Source organism: Scyliorhinus torazame, chromosome 4 (genome assembly GCF_047496885.1).
Source record: "Scyliorhinus torazame isolate Kashiwa2021f chromosome 4, sScyTor2.1, whole genome shotgun sequence".
In the NCBI taxonomy this organism is placed as follows: Eukaryota; Metazoa; Chordata; class Chondrichthyes; order Carcharhiniformes; family Scyliorhinidae; genus Scyliorhinus; species Scyliorhinus torazame.
Window position 1 is genome coordinate 135,220,781 of NC_092710.1, and position 14,160 is coordinate 135,234,940.

At 41.0% G+C, this 14,160-nt stretch overlaps 1 long non-coding RNA gene across 2 annotated transcripts in view; it reads right to left on the bottom strand.

Moving 5' to 3' along the window:
- LOC140410494 (uncharacterized) overlaps positions 1–14,160 on the bottom strand; it is a 32,532-nt gene that overhangs the window by 11,033 nt on the left and 7,339 nt on the right. Inside the window, exon 3 of one of the 2 annotated variants that reach the window (XR_011940666.1) lies at positions 2,642–2,799. This is a non-coding gene — a long non-coding RNA (uncharacterized lncRNA). Of the gene's footprint in view, positions 1–2,513; positions 2,800–14,160 lie in introns of those variants that run through there. The other variant, XR_011940665.1, reaches the window with a different exon arrangement.

Here is a 14,160-nt window from a genome sequence, read left to right on the forward strand (position 1 = left end):
TCCTTGTAGACCCATCACTTCAGCCTGTTCCTGCCCTACCTAAACTTATTTTTTCCTATCTTGATTCTATTTTTTTCTCTCCTCGTCAGTCTCTTTCCTAACAACATTCATGATTTTTCTGACTCGCCAAGTCATCTCACCAATTTCAATTTCCTGCCCCTAACCACTTCCTCCTCACGATGGATGTCCAAACCCCACATGACTCCATCCCCCATCAAGGTGGTCTGAGTGCCCGCTACTTCTTCCTTAAATAGAGGCCTGAACAGTTCCCATCCACTACCACGCTCTTCCATCAGACTGAACGTATTCTCTCTTTGAACAACTTCTCCTTCAACTTTCTCACTTCCTCTAAATAAAAGGTGTGGCTACAGGTATCCACATGGGCCCTGAGTTATGCCTGCCTTTTTGTGGAGTATGTGGAACATTCCTTGATGCAGTCCTGTTCAGGCCTTCTCCCACAATTCTTTTTATAGTACATCGATGGCTGTGCTGGTGCTGCTTCCTGCTCTTGTCTGAAACTAAAAAAAAATTACTTTTGATTCCGATTTCCACCCTTATCTCAACTTCACATTATTCCTCTCCGACACTTCCCTTTCTTGACTTCTCTCTCCATATTTGGGGATAGACTCCGACTCCCACAGTTACATCGACTACATCTCCCCACACCTTTCTTCCTGGAAGGATTCTATTCCATTTTCCCCGTTTCTTGGGTTTATCTTCCACAATGGCGCTTTTGGCATGTCTTCTTTTTTCCTCAACTGAGTTTCCTTCCCCAAACCACCCACTGGCCGAATTTTCCAGCTGGTCCAATGATGGCGAACCCCCTTGCAGGATTTCTGGTGGGCGGGAGGTGCATAAAACAGGAAACCCCACTGATAGCGGCTGGACCAGACGATCCCACCACCGGCCAGTGATAGGTCGCCTCGGCTGCTGCAAAACAAGCAGCAGGTGGTGTGGAAAATCCCACCCATTATGTTTGACAGGACTCTCAACTGTATGCAACCCATTTTCTGCACTTCTACATCACCTCTTCCCTTTGCTTACAGAACCTGAATAGGGCTCCCCTTGACTTCACTTTCCACCCATTCAGCGTCCATGTTCAAAGGATTATCATCTGCCATTTCTGCAAACTCCAGCATGTTGACACGGCCAAACACATTTTCCTCTCCCCTGTCAGCATGCTGAAGGGAACATTCACTCTGCGACACCATGGTCCACTCCTCTATCACCCGAAACACCACCACAAACTGGGGATGATCAATAAATGTGGCCTTGCTAGCCTTGTCAACATCCTAAAATTAAGTTGAAGAAAATTATTAGGCTGGCTACGTCTCGGGAAAGAAATTGTGTTTTGTTGTAAGCAACATTAAGGAACACTATTCATATATGCAAATTACACCACCGCAGCAATTACATTTTAGTTAAAACATTTGGATAGTATTTCTATCACTAACAGCCTGATGTTTATGTTTTGTTTAACATGTCTGGCTGCGTATAGTTCAGTTAATTATGTGAATAATTTATTTGCCCGAACACTATATTAAAGCATTTTGTTCCCTTGCCAAAGCAAACAACGTGACCCTTGAAGGATACAATGCTGTCTGAATGTTTAAATGCTGCAGTTACTATTTTTCACCTTGAGAAACAATATAAACATACATAATAAATTAAGCAATAACATAATGAAATTATGTTTCGCAAGATTAGGTTTGGCTAGTTGATTTACATTTTTAAGCTTATTCTGCTTATCTCACATTACCACTCTTCCTCTCCACACAATAAAACTTTATGAGACAGGAAATGGGCAGGCAATGGGGATTTGCACCACTAATCACTGTTTCGTCTTCATCTCATTATTATGCTTAAAAATCTATGAGCAGCATCAGCATTTACCTTGAACATGGTCATTAATAAAAATACCTTTCCTAAATAAATTTGTTTTAGGCATTGTATAGTATTTTTAAAATTCATTTTCATTTTTTGTCTTATTTTGGGTCTTCGTAGGGCGGCACCATGGCGCAGTGGTTAGCACAGCGTTCGATCCCAGCCCCGGGTCACTGCCCGTGTGGAGTTTGCACATTCCCCCATGTCTGCGTGGGTCTCACCTCCATAACCCAAAGATGTGCAGGGTAGGTGGATTAGCCACACTAAATTGACCCTTAATTGAAAAAACAAATTTGGGTCCATGAGCCCATGTGTGATCCTGCGATCTTTACCCGATTCACCCGTTAACTCATCACCAGGAACTAAGCAAATAACTCTTATTTAAACCACAAAAACTTGCTGCTGTCATTCAAATTGGCCACGCACATTCAAGGGGGCTTCCTCTCCAAAACATACCGATTATGGACGGAAAAGGTATAAGTGTTTCAGTTCTCTCCCGATCTTGTCTGTTACAATAAGACTGCCTTAATAAGAAACATACCTTTTCAGATTAATTATCTGATCTCTTTAACTCTGTGCTTTACATGTCTCAACATAGTTAAATTACACCTACCGTTTAAGATACAATACATTTTTATACATTTTCCCTGTCAATTTTATTTTTAAGAATAATCAAAGAAAGTTCACAAATCAAAATAGGATGCTCTTCAAAATGAATGTTTAAAAAGCAGAGCATTTTACAACATAAAATAAATACCCTGATCTAATTGCATTTGAAGCAAAATTGAAAGTTCCAGCTCGAGGATATTTTTGAGCTTCCAAGCGATTTCTCCTGCTCCATCTCACTCCAGAAAGATTTCAGATCTTTGTTGACACAGACCAACTTGACCACATTCCAGGATAATCCATGAATAGCTTCAGGATAACAGAACGGTATGCATGTTAGGAGCAATGAGTATGAATTGGAAACTCCAATGCACTGTGACTTTTAAATAGTATCAGATAGGTTTAAATAAAATATACAAAGTAAAACTTTAACTGCAATAAAAATATGCATCTATATATTCTGTTCAATAGTGAATACCCAGATGATTCTAATCTAATTTAGGTTCATCATAAACCGTAAGAGATCACCTCAAACTGTCTGAAATTGCAACTGATCCTCATGTTACAAAAGTGACCTTTCTCTCACATATGTTTCTTTTATAGTATGTACTTTATCCCATCAATTAACAATTTTAACTTGCTTTCACAGCAAATTTACCAGCGCCAGCCAGAGCCATCGACAACTATTCATCAATTACACAGCTACACAGAGCACAGCATCAGCAGAGATCACCCATGTACAGCAATCAAAAAAGACTTGCTAAAACATGATAATTCAACCCTATAATTCCACATATTTGTGTACATAATCTGTAAAAGTGACTGTGCTTAATTCATCAATTTGCTTTTGTCAGAGTACCTTTAAGAAATGGGTGTTTATCGAATAGCTGCAGTGATGTCAGAGTGTGGGTGGAGCTGGGCTGTCTGTCTGCTTTACCTTTGTTTTTGAGCTGGCAGCTACAGTGAAATGAAATGAAAACGCTTAGTCACAAGTAGGCTTCAAATGAAGTTACTGTGAAAAGCCCCTAGTCGCCACATTCCGGTGCCTGTTTGGGGAGGCTGGTACGGGAATTGAACCGTGCTGCTGGCCTGTCTTGGTCTGCTTTAAAAGCCAGCTCTTTAGCTCTGTGCTGAACCAGCCCAGTGTGTGTTTAGTTTTGTTTTCAGAGTTGGAGCTGCATCCAGCTAAACAAGGTGTAATTTTGATCTCTCTGCATGTGAAGAAAGTCTTCAGATCACTTGCTAATTTAAAAGTGATAACTGCTCTCAGTTGAGATTTTAAAACCTGCTATCTTTGTTAAAGAGGGTATTTATCTTATGGATGTTGTTAGGAAAGATTAAGGGTTACTTATAGAGTACTGTATTCTTTGGGTGGAGTATTTGAGTTGATAGTTGCTAAGATGTTTACTGTGTGTTTATAAAATGTTTACTGGATTCATAGAATAAACATTGTTTTGTTTTAAAAGTACTTTAGATCTCTGTTGCATCACACCTGTAGAGTGGGCCCATGTGCTCCCCATAACCAAAATCTATTAAAGGTTGTGGGTCAGGTGAACTCCATGATAACTTTGGTGTTCTCTAAACACCGGCCCATAACAAATTGGGGCCTCGCGGGATAAAAGTCTATTTTTCGTGATTGGATTGGCTTAGTGAACTTAAAGACAGTGAGGGGTGAGCATATTTGTGGTTGCTTTTCGGATGTGGAATTCCAGTTTATGTAGGGAGTGTGTTGTGGACATTGGCTCTTTCAGAGTCTCGGATGTTTTTGGGGGTGGAGAAGGTCACACGCAGTACCTTACGAACAGAGACTACAAAAAGGCTTTTAGATTTGGCAAAAACATTGCAGTTAATGTCACCTGACAGCATGTGAAAATAAGAGGTACTTACGGTGCTAGCTGAGCATTTAAAATTGCCTGAGATACAGTCTGACTCATTAGCACTGGCAAAAATTCAGTTACAGATTAAACAACTGGAACATAGGGAATTAAAGCAGCTTGAATATGCAATGAGGGACAAAGAAAAAGAGAGTGAAGGAAGAGAAAAAGAGAAAGGAAGGTACAGATCAGGGAAAAAGAAAAAGAGAGAGGAAAGGGAAAAAGAGAGAGAGGAAAGGGAAAAGGAGAGAGAGGAAAGGGAAAAGGAGAGAGAGGAAAGGGAAAAAGAGAGAGAGGAAAGGGAAAAAGAGAGAGAGGAAAGGGAAAAAGAGAAAGAGGAAAGGGAAAAAGAGAGAGGAAAGGGAAAAAGAGAGAGAGGAAAGGGAAAAAGAGAGAGAGGAAAGGGAAAAAGAGAGAGAGGAAAGGGAAAAAGAGAGAGAGGAAAGGGAAAAAGAGAGAGAGGAAAGGGAAAAAGAGAGAGAGGAAAGGGAAAAAGAGAGAGAGGAAAGGGAAAAAGAGAGAGAGGAAAGGGAAAAAGAGAGAGAGGAAAGGGAAAAAGAGAGAGAGGAAAGGGAAAAAGAGAGTCACATCTTCAGAAAAGGGCCATGAAACGTGACAGTCAGTTAAAATTGGCGGATGTAAAGGGAAACGTATACTTGGAAGATAGTAATGAGAAAGAGCCTCATAGTCAAAGGCTTGGTGGGGATCTATTTAAATATGTCCAAGCATTGCCAAGATTTGATGAGAAGGAGATAGAAGCCTTTTTCATTTAATTTGAGGTGGCTAAACAAATGAAATGGCCACAGGACATTTGGGTATTACTGATTCAAATAAAGTTGGTAGGTAGGGCGAGTGAAGTGCTTGCATCACTAACAGAGGAGGTATCTGGGACGTATGAGGAGGTGAAATAATCCATCTTAGGGGCATATGAACGAGTGCCTGAAGCCAACAGACAAAGGTTTGATTTGATTTATTATTGTCACATGTATTAGTAAACAATGAAAAGTATTGTTTCTTGCATGCTGTACAAACAATGCATACCATACAGAGGGAAGGAAGGAGAGACTGCAGAATATAATGTTACAGTTATAGCAAGGTGTAAAGAAAAGATCAACTTAATACGTGGTAGGTCCATTCAAAAGTCTGATGGCAGCAGGGAAGAAACTGTTCTTGAGTCGGTTGGTACGTGACCTCAAACTTTGGTATCTTTTTCCTGACGGAAGAAGGTGCAAGAGAGTATGTCTGGGGTGCGTGAGGTCCTTAATTATGAGGTCCTTTCTGAGGCAGCGGGAATTATAGGTAGAGTCAATGGATGGGAGGCTGGTTGCATGATGGACTGAGCTACATTCACAACCTTTTGTAGTTTCCTGCGGTCTTGGGCAGAGCAAGCTCCATACCAAGCCATGATACAACCAGAAAGAATGCTTTCTATGGTGCATCTTTGTAGTTGGTGAGGGTCGTAGCTGACATGCCAAATTTCCTTAGTCTTCTGAGAAAGTAGAGTCGTTGGTGGGCTTTCTTAACTATAGTGTCAGCATGGGGGGGACCAGGACAGGTTGTTGGTGATCTGGACACCTGAAAACTTGAAGCTCTCAACCCTTTCTACTTCGTTCCCATCGATATAGATAGGGGCATGTTCTCCACTACGTTTCCTGAAGTCGATAACAATCTCCTTCGTTTTGTTGACATTGAGGGAGAGATTATTGTCGTCGCACCAGTTCACCAGATTCTCTATCTCATTCCTGTACTCTATCTCGTCATTGTTTGAAATCCGACCCACTACGGTGGTGTCATCAGCAAATTTGAAAATAGAGTTGGAGGGGAATTTGGCCACACAGTCATAGGTGTATAAGGAGTATAGTAGGGGGCTGAGGACACAGCCTCGTGGGGCACCGGTGTTGAGGATGATCGTGGAGGAGGTGTTGTTTCCTATCTTTACTGATTGTGGCCTGTGGGTTAGAAAGTTCAGGATCCAGTCGCAGAGGGAGGAGCCGAGGTCAAGGCCATGGAGTTTGGAGATGAGTTTCGTAGGAATGATGGTGTTGAAGACTGAGCTGTAGTCGATAAATAGGAGTCTAACATAGGTGTCTTTGTTATCTGGGTGTTCCAGGGTAGAGTGCAGGGCCATGGAGATGGCGTCTGCTGTGGACCTGTTGCAGCGGTAGGCGAATCCTGGTGGATCAAGGCAATCCGGGAGCCTGGAGTTGTTCATGCCATGACTAACCTTTCGAAGCACTTCATGATGATGGATGTCAAGAGCCACTGGACGATAGTCATTAAGGCACGCTGCTTGACTTTTTCTTGGTACAGGGATGATGGTTGTCTTCTTGAAGCAGATAGGGACCTCAGGTTGTTGTAAAGAGAGGTTGACGATGTCTGCAAATACCCCCACCAGCTGATCCGCGCAAGACCCGAGTGCTCGTCCGGGTACCCCATCCGGGCCAGTGGCTTTCCGAGGGTTGACCTTCGAGAAGGCTGCTCTGACGTCTGCAATGGTGATCTCAGATACAAGTTCAAATGCGGCTTCTGGGGTGGAGGGCTCACTCTCACTGACCTCTTGCTCAAAGCGGGCATAGAATGCGTTGAGCTCATCAGGGAGGGGTGCATTGGAGCTGGCGATTTTACATGCTTTCATCTTGTAGCCCGTTATGTCTTGCAGACCTTGCCATAGACGGTTTAGAAAGATTTAGAAATTTAAGGAAAGAACCTGATCAAACATATATGGAATTTGAAAGGATCAGAGTAATTTTGATAGATGGATAAGGGCTTTGAAAATAGACTAAACGTATGAAGCTCTCAGAGAAATTAGACTTTTGGAGTTCAAAAATTCAATTCCTGATGTAGTGAGAACTCATGGGGAAGCGCAGAGGGTTAAAACTGCGAGATTAGCAGCAGAAATGGCAGATGATTATGAATTCGTTCATAAATCAAAGCTTGGCTTCCGACATCAGTTTCAGCCTGTGAGGAATAGAAACTGGGGAAAAGAGAAATACTCAAGTGGTAGAGGTAAAGGAGATCTGATGGGAGATAATAAGGAGAGTGTACCTCAGATTAAAAAAAGAAATCCAGGAGGGTGGAAGAGAAATTAAAAGTTTCAAATGTTTTCACTGTAATAAAGTAGGCCATGTAAAGTCAGTGTTGCTGGTTGAAGAAAAGCACTGGGAAGGCTGATGTGGTAAAACAGGATAAGACAGTGGGGTTTGTTAAAATGGTAAAGGAAAGCCCAAGTGAAGCGAAGGAGGTACAAAAGATTGTACAGCCTGATCAAGAGGTGATTGATAAGAAGGTGCCAGATCTCGTTAAAGAATTTACTTGTGTGGGTAAAGTTTACTCATGTGTACCAGAAGGTGTAGGTAAAGAAGTCACAATTTTAAGAGATACGGGAGCTAGTCAATCTTTGGTGGCAAGAAATTAGGAGTTATGTAGTTTGAGAAGAATATTGCCATAAAAGGTGGCAATATGTGGAATTCAGGGTGAGAAGAGTAGTATTCCATTATATAAGATAAGATTGGAAAGTCCGGTGAAGAGTGGTGAAGTGGTAATAGGAGTAATAGAGAAACTATCTTGTCCAGGAATACAGTTTATCTTGGGTAATGATATAGCTGGATCGCAGGTGGGAGTAATGCCTACTGTGGTTGATAAGCCAGTGGAAAATCAGACAACTGGTGTTGAAGGACGAATATCCTGGGATTTTTCCGGATTGTGTGGTAACAAGGTCACAAAGTCACAGGTTAAGACAAGAGGAGAAATCAAAGAGTGAAGATAAAGTTGAAGTTCAATTATCAGAAACAATTTTTGATCAGATGGTTGAAAAAGAACAACAGGTGGACGATGAGGCAGATATTTTTCGTTCAGGAAAATTGGCGGAGTTACAACAGAAAGGCATAGAAATAAAACGGATGTATCAGAAACCATACATGGAACAGGAATCTGAGTGTATACCAGAATGTTATTACCGTATAAATTATGTCTTGATGAGAAAATGGAGAAGTTTACATAAGAAGGCGGATGAAAAGTGGGCAGAAGTTCATCAAGTGGTATTGCCGGTAGGGTGTAGAAAAGAGGTGCTGCGAGTAGCGCATGAGGCACCAGTGGGAGGTCATTTGGGAGTAAGGAAAACTCAAGCTAAAATACAAAAACATTTTTATTGGTCTGGACTATATAAAAATGTAGTTAAATTTTGTCAATCATGGCACACATGTCAAGTGATAGGAAAACTTCAAGCAGTGATAAAGCCAGTGCCCTTAATACCCATTCCAGCATTTAAGGAACATTTTACAAGGGTCTTAATTGATTGCGTAGGACCGCTTCCTAAAACGAAAAGTGGGAAGCAATATCTTTTGACCATAATGGATGTGTCTACTAGGTTTCCAGAGGTAATTTCAGTACGCAATATTACAGCTAAAAAGGTTGTGGAGGAGTTACTTAAATTCTTTACTAGATATGGACTACCCACAGAAATACAATTGGATCAAGGATCAAATTTTATCTCAAGTTTATTCAAAGAATTTGCGGATAGCTTAGGAATAAAACAATTTAAATCAACTGAGTACCCATCCAGAATCGCAGGGAACGTTAGAAAGGTGGCATCAGACATTAAAGACAATGTTGAGGGCTTATTGTCACGCTTATCCAGAGGATTGGGGTAAAGGAATTCCATTCATACTGTTTGCAATTAGGGATGCACCTAATGAGTCAACCAAATTCAGTCCTTTTGAACTAATTTAGGTCATGAGGTAAGAGGACCACTTAAATTGATTAAGGAAAAATTGGTGAGTGAGCAGTCGGAGCTTACATGTGTCAAAGTTTAGGGAACGATTCAATAGAGCAGGGGTACTGGCTAGACAACATTTAAAAGTTGCACAAAATGTGATGAAATGGGTAGCGGATAATAAATCAAAAGTTAGTAGTTTTGCCAGTGGAGATAAAGTTTTAGTATTGTTACCAGTGATAAGTGAACCTCTAAAAGCAAGGTTTTGTGGACCTTATCAGGTTGAAAGGAAATTTAGTGAGGTGAATTATGTGGTAAGAACTCCAGATAGAAGGAAAACTCAACGAGTGTGTCATGTGAATATGCTTAAAAGGTACTTTGAAAGGGAAGGAGAGCAAATGGAGAGGTTTTAATGATTCTAACTCAAAGTGAAGAACCAAATCCAGATGATTTTGAATTTAACATTCCTCAAATTAAATTGGAAAATGAGGATGTTATTCAAAATTGGGGTAAATTGTTGAGCTACCTTCCAGAGGAAAAGCAAATTGACCTGAAAGAGTTATTGATACCACATGGGCAAGTTTCTGGAGATAAGTTGCGAAGTACTAAAATGGCTATACATAGAACAGTACAGGCCCTTCAGCCCTCGATGTTGCGCTGACCTGTGAAACCACTCTAAAGCCCATCTACACTATTCCCTTATCGTGCATATGTCTAGCCAATGACCATTTGAATGCCCTTAGCGTTGGCGAGTCCACTACTGTTGCAGGCAGGGCATTCCACGCCCTTACTACTCTCTGAGTAAAGAACCTACCTCTGACATCTGTCCTTTATTTATCTCCCCTCAATTTAAAGCTATGGACAGTTGTGCTAGACATCACCATCCGAGGAAAAAGGATCTCACTGTCCACCCTATCCAATCCTCTGATCATCTTGTATGCCTCAATTAAGTCACCTCTTAACCTTCTTCTCTCTAACGAAAACAGCCTCAAGTCCCTCAGCCTTTCCTCATAAGATCTTCCCTCTATACCAGGCAACATTCTGGTAAATCTCCTATGCACCCTTTCCAATGCTTCCACATCCTTCCTATAATGCGGCGACCAGAATTGCACGCAATACTCCATGTGGCCGCACCAGAGTTTTGTACAGCTGCAACATGACCTCATGGCTCCGAAACTCAATCCCTCTACCAATAGAAGCTAACACACCGTACGCCTTCTTAACAATCCTCTCAGCCTGGGTGGCAACTTTGAGGGATCTATGTACATGGACACCGAGGTCTCTCTGCTCATCCACACTGCCAAGAGTCTGACCATTAGCCCAGTACTCGGTCTTCCTGTTATTCCTTCCAAAATGAATCACCTCACACTTTTCTGCATTCAACTCCATTTGCCACCTCTCAGCCCAGCGCTGCAGCTTATCTATGTCCCTCTGTAACTTGTAACATCCTTCTGCACTGTCCACAACTCCACCGACTTTAGCGTCATCTGCAAATTTACTCACTCATCCTTCTACACCCTCCTCCAGATCATTTATAAAAATGACAAACAGCACTGGCCCCAAAACAGATCCTTGTGGTACACCACTAGTAACTGGACTCCAGTCTGAACATTTCCCATCAACCACCATCTCCTTCCAGCTAGCCAATTTCTGATCCAAACTGCTAAATCACCCTGAATCCCAGGCCTCCGTATTTTCTGCAGTAGCCTACCGTGGGGAACCTTATCAAACGCTTTACTGAAATCCATATACACCAAATCAACTGCTTTACCCTCATCCACCTGTTTGGTCACCTTCTCAAAGAACTCAATAAGGTTTGAGAGGCACGACCTACCCTTCACAAAACCGTGTTGACTATCTCTAATCAAATTATTCCTTTCCAGATGATTATACATCCCATCTCTTATAAACCTTTCCAAGACTTTGCCCACAACAGAAGTAAGGCTCACTGGTCTATAGTTACCGGGGTTGTCTCTACTCCCCTTCTTCAACAAGGGGACAACATTTGCTATCCTCCAGTCTTCTGGCACTATTCCAAAGATGACTTAAAGATCAAAGCCAAAGGCTCAGCAGTCTCCTCCCTAGCTTCCCAGAGAATCCTAGGATAAATCCCATCCGGCCCAGGGGACTTATCTATTTTCACACTTTCCAGAATTGCTAACACCTCCTCCTTATGAACCTCAAGCTCTTCTAGTCCAGTAGCCTGAATCTCAGTATTCTCCTCAAAAACATGGTGTTTTTCCTCTGTGAATACTGACGAAAAATATTTAGCACCTCTCCTATCTCCTTGGACTCCACTCACAACTTCCCACTACTGTCTTTGACTGGCCCTAGTCTTACCCTAGTCATTCTTTTATTCCTGACATATCTATAGAAAGCTTTAGGGTTATCCTTGATCCTACCTGCCAAAGACTTCTCATGTCCCCTCCTGGCTCTTAGCTCGCTCTTTAAGTCCTTCCTCGCTAACTTGTAACTCTCGAGCGCCCTAACTGAACCTCATGATGTAGATGTGGGAAATGCTGTTCCAATTAAACAACAACCATGCAGACTTAATCCTTTAAAATTGGCACAAGTTAACAAAGAAATTGAAAGTATGCTTAAAAATGGCATAATTGAAGTGGGTTGCAGCCAATGGAGCTCACCCATAGTGTTGGTACCGAAACCAAACGATACTCAACGGTTGTGTGTGGACGATAGCAAGGTTAATGCAGTTACAAGAACCGACTCTTATCCTAGCCCATGTTTGCAGGATTGCATTGGGAAGGTGGGACAATCAGCTTCTATTTCCAAACTGGATTTACTTAAAGGTGACTGGCAGGTATCTTTATCCGCAAGGGCGAAGGAGATTTCAGCTTTTGTGACTCCAGATGCTATATACCAATTCAAAGTTATGCCATGTGGCATGAAAAATGCCCCAGTCACATTTCAGCGGTTAACTAACAAAATTGTTTCAGGATTACCCAATTGTGCGGTATACATCGACGATCTGGTAATTTTCAGTCAGACATGGAAAGAACATTTAAAACATCTGATGGAGTTATTCGACCTATTTCAGGAGGTTGGTTTGGTGGTAAACCGAGCCAAAAGTGAATTTGGAAAAGCCCAAGTCACTTTCCTGGGCCATACAATCAGGCAGGGTTGAATGGTCCCGCAGGATGTGAAAACAAAAGTTATGGAGGAGTTTCCAATACCCTCGACATGAGGGGAAATAATGCGATTTCTTGGCATGAGTGGATTTTACTGGAAATTTGTGCCGAACTTTAGCAGTGTGTTTGCTCAACTGGCAGACTTGCTAAAGAAGCATAGCAAATGTAAGTCAACAGGCATTTGACTGGCTTAAAGCTGTGTTAATTAATGCTCCTCTGTTGGAGAATCACAAGGGCTCTGTGATCGGATTGAACTAAAGTATCTGACTTTAAAGAGAAATGCCGATGCATAGAGAAATGGATGGTGCAGAGACTTTCTTGTCAAAAGAGACTATCAATCAAGATGGATTCCAGTTCGAGGAAGTACTAAAACGGACTGTTATTGTACATGTTTGCGTGTTTTGTTCTGTTTTAAAAAAGTATATTTACTGTCAATATTTCTTAAAGGAAAGTGATAAGGTGAAAAATGAAACCATCTGGAAGTTGATGGGTTTTTTTCTTGGGGGGTGGTGTCATGTGAGAGTACCTTTAAGAAATGGGTGTTTATCAAATAGCTGCAGTGATATCAGAGTGTGGGTGGAGCTGGGCTGTCTGTCTGCTTTGCTTTTGTTTTTGAGCTGGCAGCTATAAGTGTGTGTTTAGTTTAGTTTTCAGAGTTGGAGCTGCATCCAGCTAAACAAGATGTAATTTTGATCTCTCTGCATGTAAGAAAAGTCTTCTGATCACTTGCTAATTTAAAAGTGATAACTGCTCTCAGTAGATAATTTAAAATTATCTTTGTTAAAGAGGGTATTTGTCTTATGGATGTTGCTAGGGAATATTAAGACTTACTTATAGAGTACTGTATTCTTTGGGAGGAGTATTTGAGTTGATAGTTGCCAAGACGTTCACTGTGTGTTTATAAAATGTTAACTGGATTCATAGAATAAACATTGTTTTGTTTTAAAAGTACTTTAGATCTCTGTTGCATCATACCTGTAGAGTAGGCCCTTGTGCTCCCCATAACCAAAATCTAGTAAAAGTTGTGGGTCAGGTGAAATCCATGATACACTTTGGTGTTGTCTAAACCCTGGCTCATAACACTTTTCATATTTCATTGTTTACAATGTTTCATAAGTTTCAATTATAAACCTGGATATTTCCTGCTATGGTTTAAGATATCCAAATCCTCGATCAGAGTGCTGTTGCATGATCCCTCCCTATTTTATTTTCACAGGCAGCATTTCCTTTAGAGTTAGAACTTATATTGTCAATTGTTTAATAGTGTTAGGCTAGTTTTAACATCACAATGCTGTTATCCAAGTGTATTAACCCCTTTGTGTATTATTTGTCACAGTATTACAAGGACATCATTTACCTGTAAATGTAGTGGTGTGTCATAAAGTATTATGCACTTCATAACTATTGTTCATCCTTGAAACTTCCAACTACAGCAGAGGTCAATGCAGAGACAAAATTTCAAAGCTGTTAATCTTTAGGTAATTTCCCTTGAGAGAAGTTTGATTGTGCAGAACATTCACATTTCAGTAGTTTTCAGTGATGCTGCAATAATTTCACTGCCCTATTTTCAAGATTAGAGCAACGCACTATAGTTGCACAGCAATTCTTGTATGGGTCATTAACAACTTTAAAAACCTTTTTCCAAATTATATGACAGTACATTACTGTTTCAGGACACAATGGCAGGCCTTCTTTCAGAAACTGAATGGAATTTAAAAATATTCAATTTCAATCATTCGGTTTTAAAGTTGGTGAATAATATTGTGAAAAACGATAACATTGACGGCCTGGCAAAACAATATCACAAGATGGGATGATTGAGGATATGCGTATTTTCCTTTGGGTTTCAAGGAAGGCAAACATCTGCTGTTGGACAAAATCTGGGAACTGTAGTACCCACAATTATTCGGTGTCTCAAACACTGTTAATGTGAAAGAAA